General features: G+C 35.9%; 1 long non-coding RNA gene across 2 annotated transcripts in view; it reads left to right on the forward strand.

Moving 5' to 3' along the window:
* LOC108735134 overlaps positions 1–27,394 on the forward strand; it is a 478,298-nt gene that overhangs the window by 405,841 nt on the left and 45,063 nt on the right. For both annotated transcript variants that reach the window (XR_003231814.1, XR_003231813.1), the window contains one exon: positions 25,870–25,962. This is a non-coding gene — a long non-coding RNA (uncharacterized LOC108735134). The remainder of the gene's footprint in view (positions 1–25,869; positions 25,963–27,394) is intronic.

A 27,394-nucleotide genomic window follows, 5' to 3' on the forward strand; every position in this document is an offset into this window, starting at 1 on the left:
TCGGATATCTGTCTGTATCAGGGCCAGAACGTAATTAGTTTTAGATAGACATGGAATAGAATTGTATTTTTTGCAACTTAATTAACCATTAACAGGTATGTGTATATCTGCTACATATACCCATGCACGTAAATGTAAAGGTACGTCGAATATTTTATGTAGTTTTTATTTTGTTCCTCTGACTGATTATTTGGGTAGAACAATAAAATACGTCTATAGCTGACTCCCTAAGGAAATAGGAACATTTATTCCGAGCTGTTTATAGATTTTGGCATTACTGGGTTTAGGAAAATGCCGCGAAAAAATAATCATTATTCAAAATAGTAGAACTACCTCAAATTGGTCAAAGTGTTACCTTTTTCCCGTTGTAATTAAGGGTTTGAGGGTTTAGAAATCCTGCTCTAGCAAAAATTTGAAATATGATAAGTCAAATTTTATAGTGAAAACCGATTTGACGTTTCGCCTATTGTTCTTAGACTTTATCAAAGTGTTTTTAGCTCTTTATATCTATACTCGTTTGTTAGTATTTACCTTGTATTTAGGAGTTGAGGGCTTTAAAAGCCCTGCTCTATCAGAAACTTAAAATATTAATTCCGTTAGTACTAAAAGAAAATATTTTACAGTGAAAACTAATTCGGACGTTTCGCCTATTGTTCTTAGAGTTTATCAAGGTGTTTTTAGCTCTTTATATCTATACTCGGTTGTTAGAATTTCCGTTGTATTTAGGGGTTAAGGGCTTTAAAAGCCCTGCTCTATCAGAAACTTAAAATATTGATTCAGTTAGTGCTAAAAGAAAATATTTTACAGTGAAAACTAATTCGGACGTTTCGCCTATAGTTCTTAGACTTTATTAAGGCAAGTTTAGCTGTTTATACCTTTACTTGCAACGTTTGTATTTAATTAACTGTTAAAACCTAAACTTTCCATGATAAGCTGAACCACAGGCGAAACGTCGAAATTGGTTTTTGATTAAATAAAATATTTGCCCCTTTACTGTGGCTCCGATTTCTACATTCGTTAACGTCGAAAGTTCGTTTCTTCTCATAATTAGAAGAGGAATTTCAGTCTGATATGAAAATATGTTCGTAGAACTGCCATTGGGTATAAATCATTTTATTCAACAATCGGAAAAAAAAATGAGAACAAGCAACAATAGGGTAGACGTAGAGGTGATAAAAGGGACTCCTATCGAATCCATTTACAACTGCGTTGTTATAAAATTTGCAGAGAACAAAAAAGGGGTCGGTTAACGCCGTGAATTGCGAACGCCTCCGCGCGATGGGAGCGGTGGCTTCTAATTAGCGCCCCGACGTCGAGGTTTCGTATGGAAAGTCTATAGTTATTCGTATCTGTCACATTTTCTTCTTCATGACTCATCGTTTTGCTCGTTATTAATCTTTCTTGAATTACAAAGAATAATGGCGGGCGCTTAATGCAGTAGGTGCCGCGGATGGTGTGTTATTACCACCGCTCCTCTTCAGCCGCCATATACATGCACACACGTCCAGGGAGGAACAAGAAGCAGTGGCGGCTGGTGAGTGTGTTATCTCCCTAAAAGGAAAGCAATGAAAAATTGACTTACCTTCCCAGTGAATGATGAATCTCTCGTTGTTGTTCGCAATAAATTAGTGATGTTTAGGTAACTGATCAATAATTTTACTGTAGAAATCGGCATTTTTAACTGATTCGTCAGCTATTTTGTAATAATGTAATGGATTACTTAGGTACTTCAATGTTCTATCAGTAAAATTTATTTAAAAGAATCAAACGTTTTTATAATTGTAGCATCGTGCTACAGATGGCGTTTACTGCGCCATTTGTAGTACTTTCTATAACGCACTGTTAAGACAGCAGGTAAAAGTTGGTCTGTGTTCTATCGGAGCTGCCTGCGACGCGCTGATGAGATCCAAAAAGATCGAAATCGCGATCCGCGTCTGGCAGTTTCGACAGAATATAGACCACTTCGAATTATTTTANTCGAAAAATACTTTATGTAAAGCCTGAAAAGGTGGCAACCCTACCAGGGACCCACAATGAGAGTTTCAATAATATAAACCTCTTCTTCCATCTCTAAAATTTAAACAAGAAACCCATTACGAACAAACGCTAGCTCATGAAGTCGTAAAGAAACAATGATAAACAATTTAACATAAGCAGTTATATGATTGACCAACAAGGTAAATGCTGTAAATTTTTTTTGAGCAGGCCAATCATTTCTCTTCTAATTCTAACCAATATTATAAATGCTAATGTTTGTTTGTCGGCTTTTCACAGCTTAACTACTCAATTGATCATGATGAAATTTTGTAGACACATTGTCAGGGGTACATAAGAGAACATAGGGCACCTTTTATTGAAAAAAAAAACACTGTTACTTAGGGTTAGAGAAAATTAGTTTTATGTGGTCGTCGATAATCTTCGACACGTATCTAGAGCATCAATGTGAGTAAAATCGGGGGTAAAACTTATTATAAAATTTCGTACACACATTGTCAGGGATATAAGGTCAAAGAGTACCTTTTATTCAGAAAAAAAAATATTTTTACTGAAGGATGGGAAAATTAATTTCGTGTCATCGCCCATAATCTTAGACACGTATTTAGGATAACAATCCGAGCGAAACCGCGGATAAAACCTAGTGTGATATAAGTACAAGGAATTTTACCCCTTCTTTTAGTGAGAAGTTACTGATTTTAAATCCAAAAAATGTAATCATACTATTCTAATGCTTACTTGGAGCGAGTGCGGCGGAATCCAGTGCCTTTTATTTTATGTAGGGATTTTTTAAGCGTTCCGTTTGGGAAATCCAAACTAAACTCTGCTCTGTTCAGGGCTTTGAATACAGAATCGAACAATATTTGAATGCGCTATTGATTTTCTATGAAAACTGAAAAACATATAAATTGTTCCGTTTGTGAGATATAAACGTGATCTCTTTATTGAAAAGCCTTACACTCTTATACAAACGAATATTATGACAGCTTTATTATGGTTTACTAGAGAACAAAGCGATAATCCCAACTTCTAATGCAGAGCTTTGATTTACACACACGTCAAAGGCTACCTAAATCCGATGTTTGAAAGTTTGACCAAAAGTTATTTTTCATAAGAAAAGTAGGGGGTTCTTTGCCACGAAAATGTAAATGATTCCTTTGAACTTCAATAGGGTTAATATTTCTATTTAAAAAATTGGATAATACATTTTTTACTTCGTATTTTTATGTGAAAATTTCAATTCTTATTAACTACAAATATTTCATAGATGAATACTCCAATACAAAGCATAGTTTAATTCGGATTCTGTACATTCCGTAATTTTAAACAGTTTCAGAGAGGGTCATTTTTCATAAGAAAAAATGCGACGTCTTTTCTGGTCTCACTTACTTCTTCGATGCTAATCAGTTTCTTCAGTTTTATTCGTAAAATATTACAATATTTAAATATTTGAAAATTGGTTTTCCAAATTCACTTAGATGTAATCGTTGTTCATTCTAATTCACATAATAAGAAAAGATAACTTAGTTTATATTGTAGCCGCCTTCCACATATCGAATCCTCAAATATAAAATTTTTGCACACGTATGAGCACATCAGAACTAGCACCCTAAGACGATTTGACGTATGTAGGTATCTACTTTGTACGTATAAGAAGGTTGTAATTTCGACGCGGAATTTATAGTTTCAGATTTATTCAGTCAGTCGAAGAAGAAGCTGAATCTGATTTATTGCTACTGATCGCAACTGGCAGCTGCAATGGTGCTCAGTGATCTTGTTTCGAATTCAAGTAGCAATTTATATTAAATGCAACTCGTCTTTCATCTCTCGCTATGCTCGAAACGTTGGTTATCTCGCAGCCATCGAACAAAAGCAACGAATAACGCGTCTCAAGTGATAGCAATTGTTTTTTCATTTTTCATTGGCCTTTTAATGAAACATTTCCGTCTTTACAAAAGTTAATCTCGAAAATAATCTTTTATACATAAAGACGTAAGGATACAATTACAACGACAAATGCGTTTAGTCGTTACCAAAAATGTAATAAATTCAATGACAGATAACAACATGACCGTTATACAGAATTACTAACAATATTATGCAACTATGAATATCGAGCCTTTATGTTCAATTTTTAATAAAGCAATTAAGCAATACCAGGGACTAGGGTTGTCACCCGTACTTTATTATACGTAAAGTATTGTACTCTATTTCGACTGTGCGTACGTTATACTTTACAAGACACATAAAGTACGCAAAAATACTTTATTTAAGGCCTTAAGTAAACATCGTAATTTTGTAAGCGATTATTCGAAATTCAGAGTACTTTTACATCAATAATATTGCACAGAAAAAAGGCAAGCCATATTTACGGAACAACCTGATTTCCCAAATCTGATCAAAGTAGTGTCACTTTTGCTGTCCGTTCCCGCCACTTCAGCATTTACAGAAAGAGTATTCTCTGTTATGAACGCAAAGTGGCGGGACGACAGGAATAAATCTTCATTAAAACTAATTAAAAATGAACTTTTAGTTTACTTAAATCTTTGTTTGTCATGTTTAGAGGCTATTAATGTATTTAAGAGCGACAGCAATTTGTTACTGGCTGCTAGGTGTAACAAAAAATATGTTTTCAAAAACAAAAAATAAAATACTTTATTTTTATGCTGAATACTTTCCTTTTTTGAACCTTTTAGTCGAAAAATACTTTATGTAAAGCCTGAAAAGGTGGCAACCCTACCAGGGACCCACAATGAGAGTTTCAATAATATAAACCTCTTCTTCCATCTCTAAAATTTAAACAAGAAACCCATTACGAACAAACGCTAGCTCATGAAGTCGTAAAGAAACAATGATAAACAATTTAACATAAGCAGTTATATGATTGACCAACAAGGTAAATGCTGTAAATTTTTTTTGAGCAGGCCAATCATTTCTCTTCTAATTCTAACCAATATTATAAATGCTAATGTTTGTTTGTCGGCTTTTCACAGCTTAACTACTCAATTGATCATGATGAAATTTTGTAGACACATTGTCAGGGGTACATAAGAGAACATAGGGCACCTTTTATTGAAAAAAAAAACACTGTTACTTAGGGTTAGAGAAAATTAGTTTTATGTGGTCGTCGATAATCTTCGACACGTATCTAGAGCATCAATGTGAGTAAAATCGGGGGTAAAACTTATTATAAAATTTCGTACACACATTGTCAGGGATATAAGGTCAAAGAGTACCTTTTATTCAGAAAAAAAAATATTTTTACTGAAGGATGGGAAAATTAATTTCGTGTCATCGCCCATAATCTTAGACACGTATTTAGGATAACAATCCGAGCGAAACCGCGGATAAAACCTAGTGTGATATAAGTACAAGGAATTTTACCCCTTCTTTTAGTGAGAAGTTACTGATTTTAAATCATCCTCGTTATCAATTACACATGCGCCTCCACTTTTTCCTATCGTGAACCTATAACATTTCTATTTGCTAATAGTAATCTAATTTAGGTGCTTCCCTTAACTACTGTTTCTATTTCTAATCATGTTTGAGATCTTTTACATTACACCCACATAACCATAATTCCAAAAAACCAAAAAGAGAACTATCCTGCTTCAGTTGCCCTAGATAGCAGCAATTTAAGAATCATTCTGTCAAATGGCAAAAATATGTACCCATAAGACAAGGGAAGGACTGCCGAAAAAAGACGAAGACTGCTGTGTACTGTTCAATAGTATAAGAAAGAAACCCATCGGAACTGGAAGTGCGCAAAATAAAATTTTATACGGCAACAAAATGTGATTTAATAAATAGACCGGCAGACGGCGCTGCGCGGCGCGGCGCTACGCCACGCTGCGCGACATAGAGCGACGGACGACTAGTTACGTCCGTTTCGAAGTTACGAGTGTCGAAGCAAAATTACAGTGCAGTTGGATATAGCAACAGCTTGCCGTTATTGCCTTGTTTTACGATCGGGACAAAACTTAAATGACCGAAGAACAACATTATAAGAAGGCCGTATTTTAAGAGCAAATAATAAACACTTCTAGAACAAATTCGTCCAAATGACACGGAAACTAACAAATTTGCAGGCAGTAAATCACAAAATCGTTCTGTTTCTTGTAACGACCTTTGTGGTAGAATTGAAAGCGGAAAATGTAAGACACTGTTTGAAATTTGAAACAGTAGAGGAAAGTCGTCTGATTTTGAATACATTAGACATTACACCTACTAGAACATGTTGTCACCTAAATGAAAAGGGATAAAAAATAGTCAAAAGTAGGAAGAAGAGCACTTTACCCTATCCAACATTATCAACATATCTTTTAACGCAAAAATCGCGCACTTAAACTTAATTTTTGTCACTACCGGACAATGTTCTATCGCTAAACAGGTTTTAAAACCGTATATTTCATTGGGTTCCTAATTTTGTACATCAATTTTACGGTATCTTTCCTAACCCAAATTAGGCAACCTGATGTTTCAGGTTATATAATTGAAACAAAAAAATCTCTGATATTAATATCTTCTGCAATTCTACTGTTGTAGAATATCCGTGTGAAATCACAGTACCCTAAACTAACTGTTTACCTTTTTTCAAAAGTTTGCAAGCCAGAAAACAAAAAGCTCTGACAATTTATAAAATGATTTAGAGGTGGTTTAGAATCTCATGGACCGCAAAATGAGCTAAAGGCGACCTTTATTGCATTTATATTGTATATTTCAAAAACATTGACACGACTGATACTAACTATATGCCTCATTATACAACCAAGGAGGACGGAGCTCCAGGTAAACTATAGACAGTGACAGCCAATGCTTTTAAGAGTTAGGAATGTAGAAATCAATGAACGGATGAAGTATGTCAGTGTCCATTAAATTCTGAGTTTCCTGTAGATTCATCCATGTGAATGCATATTTCGGTAAAACCTCAATTTTGAAAATAATATGCTCGGGAAAGGTTAATTTAGAAACTCGAAAAAGGTTGTTAAAGGTGTATGTTTGGAGGGCGGCGCTGTACGGGTTCGAAACATGAACGGTGGGCGCGGCGGGAAAGAAAAGGTTAGAAGTGTTCGAAATGTGGTGTTACAAGCGAATGATGAAGATACCGTGGATAGAGAAGGTTAGAAATGCATAAAAAATAGGCGAGACAAGTTCGTAGGACTTTTAGGGTATGAAGGTCTAGTCAGAAACATATTAGAGGCATAAACGGAAGTTATGGGAGGTAGAGGTAGAGCAAAATTGGATGTTTGCAAATAATAAGTATGGGGTATGTGGGTTGTTCTAGTTTTAGGGAAACGCGAAAATTAGCTCGGGATAAGAAAGAGTGGAGGTACGTATCCAACCAGTCTTAAGACTGACGACCTTATGGTGATGATAATGAGCTTATGTCCCAAGTGAATTCGGATAATCGAAATTTCGGATAAAACAGATTTAAAAATAATTGAGCGAAAAAGAGCTTACAACACGCTGTGTTAGATATGGCTGTTATGAAAACGCTTACGACGCGATGTGGCAGTCACAGAATGACATGAAATTCGTGTCATGGACACGACCGATAGTTTATATTCTCGAAATATTTCTTAAAACAGAGAAATTATTTTACGTGATCTCATTTGGATTCGGATAGTTAGGGTTCTGCTGTATTTGGTTTGAAAGGAAATTGGCCGGATTTTTAAAATATACGAAACTACTATAGTTTTTATCAAAAGTTCTAGTCCGACTGGTCTGCCTATTTTCCATTTTCGTAAGTTTGTTTGGGTCACTTTGTTATAGAAGGTTTTGAGGAGGACTTAGAAAACGAATAATTAAAACTAGACAACAACAACATATATTTACAACTTAACAACAACTGGCGTAACGAAAGGAGAAGAGAAGAGACTTGTTCTGCTGAAGGCGTAAGACGAACTGATTTGGTATTTAATGAAAAATGAAAAACTGTTCTACAAGGAAGGAATAGAGAGGGTAGTAGATACGAGTAGGGAAGCATTAAAATATGGAAACTTTAAGATTAGAAATACCAAGAAATTGATGGCCGGTCAACCACCGAAGAAACCGATTGTAAAAATGTAATTAGGAAGGAATGAAAGGTACAGACGTCATGCGGTTAGCACACAAAAGATGAAATGTTACAGGGATTATAGAAAAGTACAGTAATAGAGTTATTTAAATAGATAAGCAAGATACAATAGATTATTTACAAAAGGAAGGAATTTTTATAGACACTAAACGAAAATAGAAAAGAAATACTTTTGAAAGGTATTTACAATATGTAAACAAAATGAAACAATTTTCAAACATGTGGTGGATATCGCCACACCATGTTATTTTTCTGGATACAAAAAAAAAAGAATGGCATGCTTATTTTTATATGTGTATACATATATTGTAAAAGGGAACTGTTGTAGTGAAGATTTTTAACTTCAAATTTGTCTGCAAAGTCATGTTTCACATCCGAATCGTTTCGAGGTCGCGGGTGAGACTTCAAACGGCGGTCTCGACACACCGCACCGGTCCCGCTCGAGTCCTAATCCTTTGTGTAACTTTCAGCAGGTACTGTGGAAGTCATAAATCGCTCCAGGACCCGCTTCGGTTTCGGTTTTCGACTGTCCTATCCACGCTAATAACAACAACACATAAACCACAGCAGCCCCGAATTATCGTTCTTGTCGTTTAATAAGTCGCCGCCCTTGTCGTTCTACATACATGCACAGTAATAATAGTTGTTGGCGTTTGTTGGTTGTTGTTCTCGTCTGAATTATATTATCGAAAAGTCCCTTTATTTTCGTTCGTGACGAGGAATACGATAAGCGAGATGTTCGTGACCCGACACAAGAAAAAGGGACCGAGAGAAGTAACAATACAAGGTTCTACGCACACGAGTTCGAGTACGCGTACGCATACGCATCACCTGGATACATACGAGGGTGGATTGATAAGTTTCCGGCCTGACCAAGAAAAACAAGGTTTTTAAAAATTTTTTTTTTTTATTTCTCAACATAATCTCCTCCAAGGCTGATACATTTCTCATAGCGGTGTTCCAGTCTATTAATGCCATCTCTATAGACTGATTCGTCAAGCTCCTCAAAATAACCATTTACAGCTTCGATTACTTCTTCATTGTCCGCAAATCTCTTACCGCCAAGCCATTTTTTGAGATTAGGGAACAGAAAATAGTCACTCGGGGCTAGGTCTGGAGAGTAAGGAGGGTGCGGCATCAATTCAAACTTTAGATCGTTGATTTTAGCCGTCGCAACGATTGACGTGTGCGCTGGTGCGTTATCGTGATGAAACAAGATTTTTTTCTTCGCCAGATGAGGTCGTTTAATTTTCACCTCGTGGCTCAAACGTTGCAATAAGTCTGCGTAGTATTGACCAGTGATAGTATTACCCTTTGCAAGGTAATCAATGTATATAATACCTCTTGCATCCCAAAAAACAGTAGCCATAACCTTGTTCGCCGAAAAAATTGTTTTTGCCTTCTTTGGAGTTGGTTCCCCTGGTCCAATCCACTGTTTAGACTGTTCTTTGGTTTCAGGAGTGTAGTGGTGGACCCACGTTTCGTCAACGGTTACGAATCGACGCAAAAATTCGCTTGGATTACGCTTATACAATGACAAATTTGCGGTAGAAATGTTTTTTCGAATCAATTTTTGGTCGACTGTTAGCAAACGCGGCACCCATCTTGCACAGAGCTTTTCCATATGCAAATGTTGGTGCAAAATATGTTGCACACGTTCATATGACATCTTACAGGTCTCAGCTATCTCACGCACTTTCAATCTGCGGTCTCCCAGCACTATTTGATGAATTTTTTCGATCATATCTGGAGTTGTGACCTCAACGGGGCGTCCTGAGCGAGGCCCATCAGAGGTGCTCACACGACCCTTTTTAAACTCGGAAACCCACTGCTTAACGGTTGAATATGACGGGGAGGATGTCCCCAGTGTTGAGTCCATCTCTTTTTTAATTTCCTTCGGCGTTAACCCCTTCAAATAAAAGTATTTGATGACAGCACGATTTTCCTGCTTTTCCATTTTTACGAAAACCACAGAGGCGTCTTGTTCAGCGTGCTGTCAAACCTACACTAGCAAGGAGATCGGGCTGAAACTATAGCTACAAGCTATCCAAGGATGGTACTATAGAATGTCACCTCAAGGTACGCCTAGTGGCGTCATCTCTTGGTTAGGCCGGAAACTTATCAATCCACCCTCGTACATGTGTATTTATGTAATGTGTCAAAAAATAAGCTAGAGGGTGCTTTCTTGTATTCACATACCTGTAAATATGTACATGTTGACACATTGCGTTACATGATGATTATCTGACTGCCTAGCCACCGTCACTTATGGATCTTAATATTTTTCCTTAAAGTATGAAAATGTGGTGCCTCATGATTTTTGTCATGACCCACACTGGAAAGAAACGATTCAAAATTCCATTGCTGCTAATTGGCTAAAGGGCGGAAAAACTATTAGGGGAAGATCAATTTGGGTTTAGAAGAAATAGAGGAACGCGGGAGGTCATTCTGGCTCTACGGGTAACAATAGAGAAAACGATAGAAAAAAGGAGTGGGTACATAGGATTTAGAAACAAAAACAAGGATGCACACTGTCACCGCTACTTTTTAATCTATATTATCGAAGACGCGATCAACATCATTAAAGACAGTACAACTGTAGGGATATCTATACAGGGGCAAAAGATTAGTATGCTTAGATTTGCAGATGATATAGCAGTATTAGCATCTAGCAAGGAGGACCTAGATATAGCTTTAAATAAAATGGATGCGGTACTGACAAAACAGTACTGTATGAAAATAAATAAAAGTAAAACAAAAATACTCATGTACAGGGGAAGTAAAAGTAGTAAAAGAGTGAATTTAAAGATAGGAAACGAAGAAGAAGTGGCTGATTTTAGGTATCTAAGAAGTCAGATAAGTCAGGACGGAAGGAGTAGTAGAAATATAAAGCAGAGGAGCGCAGGGTTGAGTCGCCTTCAATAAAGAGAAGTCACTTCTATGCTCGCTAAAGGTTAATTCAGAAATTATGAAAAAGGTTGTTAAGGGTGAAATAAAAAGATATTAGAAAAAATTGGAGAACAGACGACTCCATGGAAGTCAATCAGAAATAGGCGAGATAGGTTTGTAGGACACCTTCTCAGACATGAGACGTATTAGAGGCAGAAACGGGAGTAAGGAGGGGTAGAAGTAAACCTAGATTAGATTTCTGTTCGCAAATAATTAAGGATGTGGGTTGTTCTAGTTTTAGGGAAATGCAAAGATTAGCTCAGGATAGGAAAAAGTGGAGGTGTGTGTCCAACTTATCTTAAGACTAACGACCTTATGATGATAAATTGGCACGCGTGATGTAAATCAAAGAAGAGAAATCACTAATGTAAATTTGTTCCTCAAGGTAGGCCATCCGACATTATTGCAGAAATGGATAGAGGAGTTATCCATCAGTGGAACTAATGGGGAAGACCAATTTGGGTTCAGAAGAAATAGAAGAACGCGAAAGGTCATTTTAACTTTACGGCCAACAATACACGAAGCAATGGGATTCGTAGATTTAGAAAAAGGTTTTGACAATGTTAAATGAGACAAGATGCTAAATATACTAAAAATGCGGGGACGAAATACAGAGATAGAAGAGTCATATTAATAGATAGTTATAGAAAAGTAACTGGCAGTAATAGAACTTGAACAACAACGTAGAGAAGTAAATATTAGGAAGAACGTCAGTCAAGGATGCATTTGTTAAATAAAACTACCACACGTTGTAAAATGTCACGTCTTTTCGCGTTCCTTTGTTCAACTATTTTACTCATCGGCGTCCCTACACCCCTTTCCCGACCCTCTTCCAATCAAATGTTTTATTGTGCTTGCATAATTCAAGTGGCTGTTGCTGTGATAAAATTAACCGGAGCCGAAACCTCGGTGAAATTGCGCATCCACTTATTAAATTATTTGCTCGTAGGAGCGTATGAGTTGTTCTGCAGAACGCCAGCTAGAGCACGAGTAGGTACTACTAGGTTGTGTCGTCGGTGATGGTGGCGGCGACGACGGGGCAATGGAATCGTCAGCGTCGCGACGACAACGTGCACCGCCGTACAGCCGCAGGTCAACTAACTGCAACTGCCGAAACTCAGGCGACATCGTCATGGCACAAACCAAACTGAATATAACATGCTAACTTTAACTACATATTAATTTGCATACATTGAAATATCTATATACGAATGCATGTGTATGTGTACATTTATATTCATATTCATGCGAAGTCGTGGAGGCATGAAAATAACGAAAGGGTGTCGCTGACTTTCTATAACTCTATCAGCATGTTGCTTAAAAGGGTGAAAGTAGAGTTAGTTGAAAATCTCATGTGCCTTCCCGAGATAAAAATGTCTCTTAGAATCTCTGAAAACGAGACTCGAGTCTCCGTCTCTCATCGAGTCTCTCTGGTGTCGCTGAGAGAGACTGTCGAGAGACTGTCAAAAAAACTGTTTTGCGTCTCTGAACGATAGACATGGTTAAAATTTTCTAAGTTCAACATATTTCAGAGATCCCAGTCTTTCTACGAGAGACTCGGGTCTCTCAATTTTTCAGTTTTATTCGTTCAGTCTCTCTGTGAGAGACTCGAATCTCTGAATTAACAATTTTATCGTTGGAGTCTGTCATACAGAGACTGTGAGAGATCCGTAAAACACCTAAGCAAAAAGAGGCTGTGAAAGACTGTGAGAGAGCCCGAGCACGTCAACAACAGACGGAAAAAATGATGAAGTGAAGAAAATAGTATTGGCCAATGGACAAATATCTGTTAGAGAAGTGGCTGAGGACCTAAACATATCGATTAGTTCCTGCCATTCGATTTTTGCCAATGCTTTGGGCATGAGACGGGTCTCCGCGAAATTCGTACCAAAATTGCTCAATTTCAACCAAAAACAGCATCGCATTAAAAATGCTAAGGAGCTGTAACATTCTGTCCGTGACAACCGAAATTTGTTCTAGAGGATCATAACTGGTGACGAATCATGGGTTTATGGTTATGACGTGGAAACCAAAGCCCACTTATCCCAATGGATGTTGCCGCCAAGTTGTCGAATGTGAAGGTTTTGCTTAGTTTTTTCATCTTTTCCTTTGCATTTTTATTTACTTCCTAAAATTTATGTAGCTTCTATTCCAAGTATTCCCATCTTCGTTTTTCTTTCAATTCCCTTTATTTTTGACCATTTACCATTTGAACTGGTTCCCCCCCTTTATTCCTTCTATATTAATTTCTTTAATACATTCATTTTACTACCAAGTAACTTAATTTCTAAATGTAACCAAACGGGCGTTCAAATTCGCCTATCTAAATGATATGCTTTGTTATATACATGAATAACTGTCGTATCTATTTTATATGTATATTCGTTGTTATGTGGATCTTCAATTGTCTCACCTAAGTTTGTTATTTGTGTGACTAAATTACATTTCACCGTCTATATATATATATCTGTGTAGATGAAAACGTATTGTATTTTGGTTGTCATTTAAATTTATACACGCATGGAATATTTCTATAGACATTACCATTATTCGAGGTCTAGATTTGTTAAAGGTGCCTGAACTGAATTCTGTGACATTCTCTGCATTAATTATCTTTTTGGTGTGTATATGGAACATTAATTTGCATTTATATGTCTATTGCTCGAAAATGTAGATAATGACATTTAAAAATATGTAAATATTACAAAAATTAGAACGTATTCATTAAATTTTCACAACATAGGCGGCTGCAAGTTGGGTAAAACAATTCTGAATAAATAAATAAATTATTAATATCTAACTACTTATAATCAGTTTATCTTCATATATGAAAGTTCAGTTAGTTATAGACAATAAAAATCATTAAGAATTTTTCAGTTTTTAAGAAATCCACGTGTAGAAAACCATCTTGATCATGTTCTTGATCTTGATCTGTGAAAATGAAACTGACCAGCTCTTACCGTTACTAATAAGACAGCGTTTTATTGTCTTATGCTAAAAGTTCAGAAGCCATTGTAGACAACAGTCTCAGTTTGAATCTATCTTCAGCAATAAATATCGCTCTAAAGGAATAAGTAATATCAGCTTCATATACAGTGTAAACTCTTTATAACATCACTCGATTTAACGACAAGCTCCTTAAAACGTCGAAATTGCTTGACTTTGGTTGGTTTACATTGTTTTCTATACAATATTACACTCTACATATCGTCACGCTCACTCTATTTAACGACAACAATGCGGCATTAAGCAGTACTTTCTAAGTTGCCGAAATAGATAAGAACTGCAGCTGTGTACGTTGTTGAAGAAGACGATCCTGTCCCTCCACCAAGCATCAAACAAGCACTTGATGCAGCGAAACTATTAAAAAAATACTTTTTATATAATCAAATTGATCCAGCAGTATCTCAAAATATGAGTAAGATACGTAACAAAATACCAAAAAACATCAGACGAAGATAACAGGCTATGTTCGTGTGCAAAATGTGTACTATATTAGTAAATGCATATTATTATAGAATAGTAAAATAATATCTTTTCTCTCCATTTAACGACCACTGTTTATAACGCCGAAAAATGTTCAGTCGCTTAAGTGTCGTTATATAGAGTTTACACTGTATCTTCATTCACCGCCAAATTTTGTGCAGTAAAAGAAGATTAGACCATATTGGAAAATCTTTATTATCATAAGGTCGTCAGTCCTCAGACTTTTTGGACAAGCTCCCCCACTCTTTCCTATCCTGAGCTAATCTTCGCATTACCCTAAATCCAGAGCACCCCACATCCTTAGCTGTTTGTGAACAGTAACATAATCTACGTCTGCATACCTCTACTCCTCTTAGCTTCTTTTCCTTCTTCTAATATTGCCATCATTAGCCTGTAACACCTATCCTATTCCACCACACTCGCTGTCTACGTTTCGCACCCGTACAGATCGTAGCGACAGGAATTTTTTTATGATTTTATATAATATTTGAACAACTTTTAAAATATCTTTTATAAAACCAGCTAATAATTGAATAAAATTTGCAAGTTTTCCTATAGAATCAATAGGAAAGTCCTATTCTAGGTAGATAGTTAACTGCAGAAGAAGTAAAACAGCTTATCTAAAAATGTCAATTGGTTTAAAACAAAAATGGGTTGTGAAGTTTAGGATGTTGGGAAGAAGTCGCTTCTTCCAAAGTAACGGCAACATAAAAAGTGACGCAAAACTGTAAACCGATTTCCGCGTCTCCTGGTCTTCGGACTATAAACCACCTCTCACTTGGCCTCCGTTCCTTTTGCTCATTTTACCCACTTCCTCCGACATTCGTCCCCATCTCCGTTTCCACCCCTTTATCTACCACCGTTCCCTGGTTTTAGAGTAGTAACGGTGACCGTCCGTCGTGTCGTATTTTATGTGAGGGAGGAACGCAAAAAGAGGCCAACTTTGCCGCCTTTCCGCTCATAAAACACATTACGTGAAAATTCGGTTTTTCGATCCAAAAGGGAAAGATTGACCGGGACGTAACAACCCGCATACCTCTTGTTTGCGACTAAACTTTCACCATAAATTTTGACGGCTTGTCAAGGTTGATTTTCCAACTAAACTTACTACAAACACGTATACTCTGTGTTCCCAGAAAAGTATTCCAAAAGAATTATATCATTTTCACTCATTACCAGCAATTACTAATTTATTTTATTAACTTGAAAATATTCCATATTTAAAAAATTTACTTAATATTTTTATTTACTAACTAGGTTTTACCCGCGTTGATCTCCTAAATACGTGTCAAAGATCATCGACGATCACAAGAAATTATTTTTTTTCGGCAAAAGCATTGTTTTTTTCTGGTTAACAGGTATTCTATGTCCTTTTCTGTAGCACTGACAATGTGAGTACAAATTTTTAGGATAACCGGTTGATTACTTAAAGCGTGAAATTGTAACAAACTCATATTCGCATTTACATTATGAGTTAAAATTTCAACAAAACTGTTTATTCCTTGACAATTGTTTCGACCTCTAAAAGGTCATTTTCAAGAGTACAAAAGTAACTTAGTAGTTCATCATCATCACATCTTTTACTTTCTTTTCCTTTATTGAAAATGTTTCATTGAATACACCGTTGAAAGTCTAAATATTAGTTAAAATTTAATGTAACCATTTAAACCTCGTAACAACTGATTAAGTGTTAATTAAATACCCTAATGAAAAAATAAAAGCTCCAGATGTTTTTTTCAAAAATAATTGTTCTGCTAACTTTAACGTTAAGTGAACAGGACATGTACAAGAAATTGTTTAAACTATGAAAATACCTTTTTGGGACCACAATAATTAAATGTTATCAGAACAGACCAGTTAGTAATTAAATGCTTTTATTATTTTTCCATTAAAAAATCGACTTCTCGACTTGGACAATACATTGGTATACATGAGGATCAAAAACCGTTTTAGTCATGTACTGCAATTAAAGGCTAATTATGTGCCCTAGTGAGTATTAGAATTACTCTTCTGCTAGTTACCAAAGTTATGTTCGAGTCTCGAATGTGCTGGAAGCTATGATTTGTTCCGAGAGCATTTAATGAGCATTTAATTATAGTGTGACAAAAAAAAATATTTTCATTGTTTAAACTCTATTCTTTATTCACTTAATCTTAAGCTAGCAGAACAATAATTTCTGAAAAAACGCCCTGAACATTTAATTTCTCATTAAGGCCACTTAATTAATAGTTTATAAGCATTTAATTATCCATGCCTCTATTTTTCATTCCTTACACTTCCTACGTAGCGGATAAAAGTAAATGCTGCCTGCGTGACTGACCTTCATTCCCTATTTAAACCACATACCTATTATTCTTGCACTTGCATTAAACCAAATGTCCTGGTTAATTTTGGGAGAGAAAATGGAAACTTACGATTAATTACTATTTTAGAAGATAAATACATGTAAGCATTAAAAGTTTTCAGTAGATATCTACTTCTATTTTGCTTAATTTAGCACTGAAATATCATGTGTTTATTTAAATATTTTCTACTTATTTTGCAAAAAGTGCAGTAATACTTTTTCCTTTCATGCTTTTGACGCTTTTCAAGTGACGTAAAAAAGTCACGAACTTCAAAATATTATAAAGGCGTGTGAAATGTTTTCCGCAAAGTTGGGACAGGTACTTGAACCACTTGAAGAATGGATCGGATTTTACTGCAGAGGTTTCGTTTTCGTACCAGCAAATCCCGACGTTGTTCTTTCCTGTACTTACATGAAGTGAAAACAGAACACACAAACCTTTGCTCATGATTTTCTGCGACTTCGTACATTGACTTTGATAAATATGATGTGTGAAATGCAGCAGCGCCTAAAACTGTATGTATTATGCGTACGGAAAAGAAAAATGTACTATTTCTTATTGAAATATAATCATGTCGTCATCCGCTTGGAAGTTCCACGTGACGACGACGAAGACAAGCCATGTGGGGTCGTATCAAGAACGTAGGTAAATGAGAAAAGAGGAGATTAATTGATTAAGAAACAAAATCGAGGAATCAAGGAGTACATGATAGACTGACGTTGGGTTGACGATTACAGCCCTCTACCAAAATCTCCCCTTAGAGAAAATATCCGAATCCATGTGCAGCGGATAGTTTTCTCCTCCGGCAATTGCAACTGTTGAACTTAATCTGCCGCTGTGGTTCTTGGCTCTTGGCTCATACCTGATAATTCGTTGTTGATTTATATTTTAATAGTAAACCCTCCTACGCCAAGCGACACCCTTACAACTGTGATACTTGCCAATGCAAGCAGAGTCAAGATTTCAAAAGTTCCATGTGACGATAACGAAGACAAACACACGTGGAGTCCTACCACTAACGCAGTTAAATTAGGGAAGAGGAGATTAATTGATTAAGAGACAAGATTCAGGAATCGAAGAGGAGATCATAGACTGACGTTGGGATGACAATTGCAACCCTCTAGCAATATCCCCCCTCCGAAAGCGACCTCTCCGAATCCCTGTGCAGCGGATAGTTTTCTCCTCCGAAAATTACGACTGCTGAACTTAACCTCCCGCAGTGGCTTTTGGCTCATACCTAATAATTTGTTGTTGGTTTATACTTAATAATTTCTCAGGTGTTTTAATGGTAAATCTCTCCTACGCCAAGCGACACCCTCGCAGCTATTCGCTAAATTGTCAGCGCCCGCGATTGATTTCACGGATTTCGACCACTCTTTGAGCTTTTCTTAAAACACTGACGGCGATTCCCAGTTTTCCACTGTAATATTACCACATTGAAGGTCCATTTTAAGTACTGCTGAATAAATTTTCGAAATCGCATGAATAGTTTCAGAAAGTTTCCTACATCCAATCATACGAACAAGATTTACCTCTTCATTATAAATCTACATCTAACTAGTAAAAGTCAGAAGTTTGAAAAACTCTTGAAGAATGTTTTGTAAGCGGTAACTTAAACCGTCAGTTTTAGCAAAATTATTTTTAAGTAAATAACACAGTAAAGATAATGAAGTTGTTGTGCATTTTGTGTATGCCCTGAAACAGGGAGAGATTTAATCTGTTTCGTTCTAAGTTGCTTGCGTGCGGTAACTTTACCCCGTCCGCAGACATCTGTAAACAATAAAGAGATTTAATTTAAAAGTTTCGTGTTCTAACAAGTTACAGTAGGTACACGGCGGAGCACTAATACGTGTACATGTGTCGACAAATCAGAAGCTTTTAACGAATAGCCGCCTCTCAGTTTCGTGAGGTAATTGGACGAACAAAAACACTAAATAATTTTCCATATATTGGGATCCGTCAAATGGGCATACACCATCTGGTGCAACTGTGCACGCAAATTGTAAAATTAATTATTAAAATAATAAAACACGTTAAAAAAGTAAACATTCTTTTGATGATGAAGTCGACGAAGTTTTTTTCTAAAGTTAAATTAAATAAAAAGTTAATATGTTCAGTGAAAAGCTGCAATAGCACTTCAGACATAGATCTTCACTCTTCACCTACATTAACTACTTTCCAATAAAAACTAACCGTTTTATATATGTAAAAAATATATTCGGAAAATTAGAGAAAAAAGTAAACTAATAGAAGCGTGGATGAAAGCAGTAGGTATCAAAGAAGTGAATTCCGGAATAAAAATTTGTTCACGTCATTTTAATGCACATGATTATATTTCAGCAAGTATTTACCATCAGCCATAACCTTAATATTTAAAACTAGAATCATACTAAAATTATAAAGTGAGAAATTATTTATTCCTGTGTAATTGATTTAACACAATTCTAATGATACGATATAAGTATTTTGAGGTTAAGAACCTACCTGCTGCAATACAACAAAGTTGCAATAATGTGTTTGCAACGTTCTCTTAAATCGGCTTTGCACGTGCAAGTCATTGATATGATATTGCTTAAATCACCCAGAATCACCTCACCAATTATATAACGTGAATCACTTTTTAAATCCGAAGTTTGTAAAAAGTAGGCAGTAAACTTGACGGAATTTGAAGGCTAGCTTCCGGATTTGTTATTTCCGAATTTTATAATGTGATTGGCATTAAAAACACGCTCACCTTCAACGAAATTTCCTTTCCGAGGCTTTGTGTCAGCCCAATCACATATTGTGTCAATACTTATCATTTTATCGTAATTTAAAAACTTGGAAATTGCACGGTACACTATAAGAACTACGATAAATTTTCCCTAATCGGCGCCATGTTTTTAGGCTCCTGCCATTTGACGGATCCCAATACCACGTTCAAAATTATCTAAAGCACGTCTCCAGAATACTTTTAATTAGCCAATGTTTTCAGTTTTTGTCATAGCGCAACTACATATCGTAGAAAGAAAAAGATTTCCTTGACCTCGTTGCCCTCTACCGTTTATTGTAATAAACATGAATACACTCATCACCAAGCCCTTTCAGTCAAAACATGTGCAGTGGGTCATTTGGAGGTTCTTGATATATATAGATATAGAGCAAGATCCCAGAGCAGCCAGACAAATTGTAGGGAACAAACATCCCCCAGACGCAATTAAAATATAGCTGTGAGTATAAGCGCGAGCGCGATAATTAGATGGCTTTATAACAAAACGACATTTTAATTGTGCATGGGTAGGTAATAACTTATCGGCATTTGTCTGAATATTAGCATCTAGCAAAGAGAAATTAGGCTTTAAATAAAATGGAAACGCTATTAGCAAAACAGTATTGTATAAAAATAATAACAGTAAACCAAAAATACTGGTATGCAATGAAAAAAAGGGTAGGGAAAGAGCGAATATAAAGATAGGAGACGAAGTCAAATAAATAAGGGCAAAAGGAAAAGTAGGAATATAAAACAGAAAATAGCGCAGGGTCGAGTTGCCTTCAATAAGAAGAAGTCACTTCTATGCTTGTAAATGGTTAATTTAGAAATTCGAAAAAGATTGTTAAAGGTGTTTGGGGCGCGGCGCTGTACGGGTGCGAAACATGAGCGGTGGGCGCAACGGGAAAAAAAAAGGTTAGAAGCGTTCGAAATGTGCTGTTACAGGCGATTGATGAGGATACCGTGGATAGAGAAGGTTAGAAATGCAGAGGTATTAGAAAGTCAATAAGAAATAGGCGAGATAGGTTAGTAGGACAACTTCTCAGGCATGAACGGCTAGCCAGAAACATATTAGAGGTAGAAACAGGAGTTAAGAGGAGTAAAGGTAGACTTAGATTAGATTACTGTTCGCAAATAGTTAAGGATGTGAGATGATCTAGTTTTAGGGAAATGCGAAGATTAGCTCAAGATAAGAAAGAGTGGAGACGCGTGTCCAAGACTGACGAACTAATGATGATGATGATGATGATGATGATGATGATGATGATGATGATGATTTGCCTACATACTCCACGGAAAACACTGAAAAACCAGAATTAACTTTTACATAAACAAAATACTTATGTACGTACACACTTAAATATATACAAAAGGAACGTGAAATTTTGTAGTCGATAAGTCCTATAAATATAATTGACCGCAATTTATTATTTAAAAATAAGAAATAAAACACATTATAATCTGAGAAATTAGTTCTGAAAATTCTAAATAATAATTGATTAAAAGTTTCTGTATAATTTCCACAACCGAGATTAAACATCATAGTACCTAAAGCTGAATAACACCTAATGTGTTATAATTAATTTTGTTTTTCCATATCAATTCCTACAAGCGTACATAGTATACGTGCATACATACGTATTGGAACTATTTGTTAATTAACGTAAAGTGCATTGTTTTCGACTACAAAAGAAATTTACACTGACCGATTTTAACAATTTTGAAATCCGGTATACGTAATTAATTAGATAAATAGCCAATGTTGCTCTCGCTCAAACTATTCTACACTTTACAACTATTAATTATCATTTAACTAACTACCGTGTTCGAGCCCGTAGGTAGGTACTTTAATATCAAACAGTCAGGTGTAGTAAATAAAACATTAATTTAAACTGGTGCTGTTCTGATTCGGATCTAAAGGTCATCGTTGGTTGTTGGATGTGCACATCCAGCATCAGAGATGGAAGGACCTCTGAAGAAGCTGTCACTCCTGCTAGCGAAACGTTAGGAAGTAACTCCAACCAAATATGGCCTTTGGGCACAGCACAGGCATAGCCCACATTTGCAACTCAGAATTGTCCACCTGAAAATCAGTTGTGCCCGACGTGGCATGGACTCAAAATTGCTATCCTCCCTATAATATGTGTTTCACACAGTCGTCCATGTGTGGGCTATGCCTTAGGCCCACAGCAATTTGAACCCAGTCCACGCATAGCACAGGCATAGCCCGGGGGTTGACGGTTCTATGAGGTTTTTCTGAATCTACAAATCCTATGTACGCACTCTTTCCTTTGTCTATCGTTTTCTCTATTGTTACCCGTAAAGCTAGAATGGCCTCCCGCGTTCCTCTATTTCTTCTGAACCCAAATTGATCTTCCGCCCTTTTTTCCATCCTCCTCAGTAAAATTCTAGTTAAGTTTTTTGACGCATGGGAAGTTAAGCTAATTGTTATAAATGTCTCTGGGACTTTCCCCATCTCATAAATGTTACTAACTAACTTAAACATACGATCTCTAACCTCTTGTTCTGCATATTTTAGAATTTCCGCCTGCATCCTATCTATACCTGGCGCTTTATTATTCTTTAAGTTTTTTAATGCTACATCTAACCCTTCTCTCATTATGGGATAACCTAGCTCACCTATCTCCCTAATATATCTCCTAACTTATGATTTGCGTATAGGTTCTCTAAATATTCTTTCCACCTATCTATCTATCTTTTCCTCATTTTCTATCAAAATAACCCCTGCCTCGTTTCTTATATTATTACTACTGTATCCTACATCTCTAAAATTCCTTTTAATAATATTATCAGCCTCATCAGTTTTACCTAATTCAAACTATTCTTCTACTTCTTTACACCTCATATCAATCCACTGTTCCTTAGCTACCCTCCACTTCCTAATTATTTCCCACTTTATAGCCTTATATCTGTTTTACCCTCTTTCGTCTGTCCTGTTTTTCTATTTTCGCCTTTCTTCTATTAATCCTACAATCTCGTTTGTTATTCCGAGTTTCCTACTTTTGTTTTGTTTAAATCTTAGTATATCTGTAGCTGCTTACTTTAGGCTGTTCCATTTTGTCTCTTTGTCCCTTTCATTCGTTTCTCCCGCCTCATTTAGCATTTCGTCTATCCTTGTACCTAGCCTATCACGCATTTCGTTACTTTTTAGGTTTTCTAAGTCATGTCGTCTCCTATCTTCCCACTTTTTCAGAATTTTTAATTTAAGGCTGGTTTTTATAATAAGTAATATAGCTTATAATTTTTACAATGGACATACAGCTAGGTTTCCTTATTCCCAAAAGGTTGTTACGCATTGACTCCCCACCGGTAATATCCTATTTAATTAATTGATGAAATTCATTAAACTGTCTTCTATTTAATCGAAATGACCCTTTAAATACTCTGTTTGGAACTTCTTTCGATGACTTAAAATCCCCATGACTCTCTCATTTTCGTAAATATGTATTTAAGTACTTTTTCTTTCTTTTTCAATTGATGCAGTAAAATAATTTTTTGTTCGTTCAGATTCTATATGGAGAAGTAGTTGCTGTTTCGCTGTCATTATGAAATAAATTTGGGTCTGGACTGCCTTTTAGACCCGAATCAGGGCAGCATCAGTCCAAAATATTATTTTCCTTGTATACTTACATTTTAATATTGATGTAAATGATTTTGGTTTGGAACATTCAAGTGCCAAAACAGGATAACAATTAACAATATTATTTCTTATTTTAATCACAATGAGTGTCTAATATAGCAGTCGCTTTTTAACATTTGTCAATCCTAACAAAGTTTTAAGACAAATTTTCGAGGATCCATTGAAAGTTTGAAAAGTTTATTATTCGTCGTCGTCGTCATTACAAATTTTTTACGTTAAGTATTTTTTTTTCGCAATGATATAGCGATATTGTTTCGTTGAGAGATGAGGAGTTTTGATTTAATACGTAAGAAATTATGATCGATGAGCTTCTAAAAGGCAAAAATATGGGATGGAATGACCCTTACAAAATGAAAGCGGTGGCGTTGACGGAATGATAGATGAAGATAATATTTCTGCTACCCGAGATTTCCCCATTCTGCCTTGCCAGTAATCCTTTTAACGTATTATAAATTTCTGATCTGAATTTATCACTTTGCTGCATAAGCGATTTAACTGCTCAGCCTTTGCTAAATTCGTGTCGTCTCGCGAATGACGCCATATGGACCAGAATATAAAGAAATATTATATTAATGTAGCAGTAAGTACCTACAATTTGCTACATGGCGCGAAATTCCAACTCGGAGATAAATTGACTCCGCTTTAGTAAAATGTTACAAAACCTGTAAGTACGGGCGTAACTCGCATAAAAATTCTCTGTGTTTTGATCAAGCGCATCTACAACCTAACTTTTAGAATGAAAATATGAAAACAGTTTTTGATGTGGAACAACTTACCACTCGAAATGTGAAGCCCCATGCGGAGGAAACACGTAAACGGTAGTTGGGGAAGAGGAACCCTGCGCTGTTCAATCAATATCTACAGTTGACGCTTAATGATGTTTGGGAGCTATGTCAGAATGCTACGAGACAAATAAAAATTTGGAAGAACGTTCCTCATTCAATTCTAAAGCTCCTGTAAAAATTACAAATCGATTTACTACACCGTTAAGAAGTTATTGAAATTTTAAAAAATTGTAATTTTACACGTCATTTTATGGAGATTCGTTGACCGAACAGATTAAATTTATTTTTATTAACAGAAAAAAAGCTACCAGAAATTTCAAACTTTTATAATAAGTAACTTGAACTCTGGAGAATCACTTTAGCGTAAGGTTATTCAAATTCACTAAATGGTTATCGAGGAAAAAATGAAAAATTAGCTGAAAATCTCGTTTTTACTTGATAATATAATGATAATATTTATAATTGTCTGAAATAAATGCAATTTTAAAGTTTTAATTATTATTTAAACATATTAAAAAGTTTTACGCTCATTATTAATAGAGATTGAAACTAAATATTTTTTTGTTTCGAAGTTGAAATCAAGGCATATTCACTGCCAAAAGTCAGTTAAAAATTTTCCATATTATTCGTTATTTCTTATTTTATTCAAAGTTTTTGGTCAAATTCCAAATTTTCTCTCAAACCGTATACTTTCTTTTAGTATAGATAGTATTTATTTACCTCATGATATGCTGCAAAACCTAATTAATCACGAATTTCTAATTTTATGTACTCTTGTATCCGATTGTACCTCCCAAACATCCTTAAACATGCAGGGTAACCCCCGGTTTATTTTAATTATGTGGTGGTTCCTACCTGCGATTTACCCACCACAACCCTATGGGAGAGGGATTGAGATATGCTCAATTAACACACTGTGGCCTACGCCTCCGCTACCAATTCTCCTAAGAGGTGACCAGCATCCCTAGACCTTTTGGTGTGACGGGACTCATCTAATCCCTACCAGACTTGGCAGGCTTCGTAGGCCGCTCACTCGTCGAGTTGCCGATACCTTTCCTCCAGGAAGATTTCCCACCTGGGTCCCCGGGCCTCTCTTTCAACCAGTCTCCCTCACTGGAGTCAGATTTTCTAGGAACGAATCTCTCCCAGTTGGATTATTTGCACTCCGGTACTAGAAAACAATCTCGAGTACATAAGATCGTCGTCTTCCCCTGCCCCTTGACGCGATGTCGGCAAGCTCCCTTTGACGGTGGACCTCTACCACACAAGTTCCTGAATTTTCCCGGCTGTTTACGGGTTTACATTAAACTTGATGATTTGGGTATAGATTTTCGCTGTACCTCGAATGCTACTGCCAAGTACCATACCGACTCCGACGTCTACCCGCCCATTACATATATATTCACCTGACTTTTGAAAAGACAATGAAAAATAGAAAGGAAGAAAGTGAAAACACAACTGTCAAACCATTCGACCTGGTAGATCTGGTCTTAAACAACATGACGCATTGTCATACAATTTACATTGTGAAAATATTAATTTGCTCATTACCTATGTTAGTTTCTTTTAATTAAGGCCTAGAAATTCAATTAGACGTCGGCAAATAAATGGTTAAATCGATACCTTTATATTCGTAATTGAAGTGACTTTAGGTGATTACTTAAAAAAAAAGGAAAATGTTTAAATGATGAATTGTAAACTCCCTTTAACGAAAACAAACTTTTGTGCTTAGATACATAACGAAGTCATTTACAAATATTTCTTAATTTTACCATAAATTAAAACAGCACTGTATACCTACCTAATGTCATTTTTTATTTCAGACTCGATCATATTCAACGTAATCACTTAAACAACAGTCAATTGGAAATATCCACAAGTGAAATTGACGAAGCTGTATGTGGTATTGTACAGGGGTGAGTGAGCTTTTTGTATTTCATTTATTTGTAAAATTGCGCTTCGGAATTAACTAATAGAAATTTCTTAAAATTATTTACTTACGCCTTATTGGCCAACAAAATACTTAAAGTGATGATCTACATTTGGTAATTTCAATAAACTACTGATCTACAACTGTCACATGTACAGTACTAATGATGGGTTGAGAGCCGAGCATAGGGATATTTTGTTACTTGAAGTTGGAAAAAGGGTGGCATAATTTTTTGAAAAATATGACGCGGTATAGGAAATTTTTTACAAATTCCTTCAGCCATCTTGAACGGTTAATTTAGAAATTTGAAAAAGGTTGGTAAAGGAGTATGTTTGGAGCGTGGCGCTGTACGGGTGCGAAACGTGGACAGTGGGCGCGGCGGAAAAGAAAAGGTTAGAAGCGTTCGAAATGTGGTGTTACAGGGGAATGATGAGGATACCGTGGATAGAGAAGGTTAGAAATAAAGAGGTATTAGAAAGAATAGGAGAACAGAGGACTCTATGGAAGCCAATAAGAAATAGGCGAGATAGGTTGGTAGGACACCTTCTAGGCATGAAGGTCTAGTCATATTAGAGGTAGAAACGGGAGTTAGGAGGGGTAGAGGTAGACGTAAATTAGATTACTGTTCGCAAATAGTTAAGGATGTGGGATGTTCTAGTTTTTGGAGAAATGCGAAAATTAGCTCAGAATAGGAAAGAGTGGAGGTGCGTGTCCAACCAGTCTTTCTGATCTTTCTCGACTAATCACTGTTAACGAACACTGGTGTACTTTATAAAATTTGTGCATCTAAAATTAAGTACAACTACAGATCTCCTATCATTTTGTATTACTATTTGTATTTGTTGTGCGATGTATACATAGATATATATATACATACATATACATCTGTTTTCATAGCAGAATATATTGACATTTAAGGCAATCATACGGACGTTAGACTAAGCAAACGGTTTCTATTGAATTTGAATTCTTATTAGACTACATTTTAATGTATTCGTAGCTGAAGTATCTAACAATAAGTTCTACAGTTTCTTGGAATTGCATAAGCATTACATAAATATTTAACGTTCCTATTTTCCATTAGTTTCCATTTAAAATTACCTGCACGTAGCTGCAAAAACTGAAGTAATAAAAAGTTTCACTCTGTTTAGTGTATAAATATTATAATATTATTATAACATGAAATATTACAAAGAAAACGGTAACAGATTGGTTACTTTTCAGCTAGTAGTTTATCGTTATGGTTATGCTGTAAAATAATTAATTACTACAATAAAATCATTGACTTTGGCAATATCTTCCTCGTTCTGATTTGATATTGATTTTAATTTTCGTTATTGAAAGTCATTATAAATTATCCTGCGACCCTCGTATAAAAGTTAACTACCTGCTGCCCTGCGCCATCGTCCTACCAAGAA

The sequence above is a fragment of the Agrilus planipennis genome, unplaced genomic scaffold (assembly GCF_000699045.2).
Source record: "Agrilus planipennis isolate EAB-ADULT unplaced genomic scaffold, Apla_2.0 scaffold34, whole genome shotgun sequence".
Lineage (NCBI taxonomy): Eukaryota > Metazoa > Arthropoda > Insecta > Coleoptera > Buprestidae > Agrilus > Agrilus planipennis.